Genomic DNA, 2,500 nt, shown 5'->3' with positions numbered 1-2,500 from the left:
GCTAACCACTGAGCCACCATGCATTATTTCAATATGGTACTAAGTAACACTATGTTTAATGTAAAAAAACAACAGCATGGCAATATCATTCCATATAGCTTGCCATATATTATTTCTGTTAGCAAAGACACACCATGGTAATACCACAGTAATATAAACTCTACACTTAATTCCAAGGTCAAAATGTGTGAAATGCAGCAGATTAATATAAGCAGCAAACACACACACACACACACACACACACACACACGGCAGATGAGAGGAGGAGACTCAACATGTCTTCTCCAGTTTAAATGAACACTCTGCTAATGAACGGATCTGCTGGAGGATCCTCTGATCATGCTAATATTCACATCCACAAAGAAGAGTCTGCTACACTTCCACACACAGCTCAATTACTCTTCTAATTACACACACACTCACACACTGCTCCTCATTAGTCCGTCTGCTTGTGTCTGTGTGTATGTGTTTATGAAATAAGTGACTAGTGCTGTATGATAATGTTCATCTGTTAGAGGCTAATGGGGGTCATTAGTATTTAGACCAGCAATATCCACTCACACGCACACACTCGGTTGGGTTTTCATGTTTTATGGGGTCTTCCTATAGACATAATGGTGTTTATATTGTATAGGCTGCATGTTCTGGCCCCCTACCCTAAAAACAAACATAAACACACATAAACACACACGCACCCCCACACACATACACACACACACACACAGAGCAGTCCTGCAGCTTTGAATCAGTCTCATAAAAGAAAAGAGGCTTAACAGAGAGTGAGATATGAACTACAAGCTTATCAGCGAGCAGAAGAAAGGAAAGTAATGTTAGAGGAGCCACGGACACACTTAAGATGAGGACGAGATTACAGAGAGGAATAAGTGATAATAACAGCCCTTCAGGAAGACACAGACAGACTTTAATCAGCTGGAAGTGACATATGGGGGATTTGCTTAACCCTCATTAATATTCCTAATAGTGCTGTTTGGGCTTGATGGAGTCTCGGAGCTCAAGATGGACGTGAACTTTAAGAGCATCTCTCTGGTTTCTTTGCTTGACTGGCATTCTTGATTACACACACACACACACACACACACATACACACACTTGCGTTTAGTGTTGAAAAGTGACTAACTAAAACAGCGATGATATTATCTATTCAGAACTTTAGAAGTTTTCCACAAAATACCAACAACCCAGCAGGCACACAGCATCATAAGACGTTAATATTAGGTTAGATTTAGGTCATGATTATGTCGTGTAATGTACCTTATTTTGATGTCCAATAACAATGTCAAATGACGGTGATATATGGTTGATTATAGGTTGCGTTGATAAATGACCAAAATCCAACATCGACCCAACATCTTAAACCAACGTCATATTCTGACATTTATTCCTCAGGTATGGCATCCAAAATCCAACGTCATTTAGATGTCATAGTGGTCACGTCCTATACACAACGTCAAATGTTGATATTTGGTTGTTTTTAGGTTGCGTAGGAAAGTGACCAAAATGATACATCAACTCTAGGCACACAACAATTATTAGAGGAAAATAATAATAATAATAATAATAATTATATATATATATATATATATATATATATATATATATATATATATATATATATATATATATATATATATATATATATATAAATAATAATTATTATTATAATTATCATTATTATTATACAGTATATATATATATATAGTCATAAATTGTATAAACAAAAAAAATAAGATATATTTCCAATTTGGATGATTTATTTATCTTGTGGATTTATTTATAAATATATTATAATATATATAATTTTATTTATAATTTATTTATAAATATATTATAAATAAAATATAAATATTTATTTATTTATTTATTTATAATTTCTAGCATAATAAATTATGCAATACAATGAAAAAGTGCAAAGCTTGATTAATATCACTGATTCTGTTTGTTTGAATTATTCATTTAAATGAATGATAAAATGTATAAACAACAAAAAAGTTTTCCCTTTGGATCTTTCATTTGTTTGTTCATTAATTCATTGATTAATTATTTAATTTATTTATTCATTTTCTTTTGGCTTAGTCCCTTTATCAATCAGGGGTAACCACAGTGGAATGAACCATCAATTATTCCAGCATATGTTTGACGCAGCGGATGCCCTTCCAGCTGCAACCCAACACTGGGAAACACCCATACAGTCTTGCACTCATACACACACACTATGGCCAATTTAGTTCATCAATTCACTTACAGCGCATGTGTTTGGACTGTGGGGGAAACCGGAGCACCCGGAGGAAACCCACGCCAACACAGAGAACATGCAAACTCCACACGGAAACGTCAACTGGCCCAGCTGGGACTCGAACCAGCGCCCTTCTTGTTGTGAGGCGATCATACTTCATTCATTCATTATTTCCTGCAAAAATGTATGATCTCCTGAGTGTATCTTGACATTTAACTATGTAAAATGATGAGTATCTATATTAGA

General features: G+C 34.5%; 1 protein-coding gene across 1 annotated transcript in view; it reads right to left on the bottom strand.

The window, feature by feature from the left end:
* Positions 1-2,500, bottom strand: part of LOC130241176 (dedicator of cytokinesis protein 2) — a 298,239-nt gene that overhangs the window by 67,756 nt on the left and 227,983 nt on the right. The gene's annotated exons all lie outside the window — the stretch shown is intronic.

The sequence above is a fragment of the Danio aesculapii genome, chromosome 14, assembly GCF_903798145.1.
Source record: "Danio aesculapii chromosome 14, fDanAes4.1, whole genome shotgun sequence".
NCBI lineage: Eukaryota > Metazoa > Chordata > Actinopteri > Cypriniformes > Danionidae > Danio > Danio aesculapii.
Note: the sequence above shows the minus strand (reverse complement) of the source record. Positions and strands in the feature narration are given on the sequence as shown.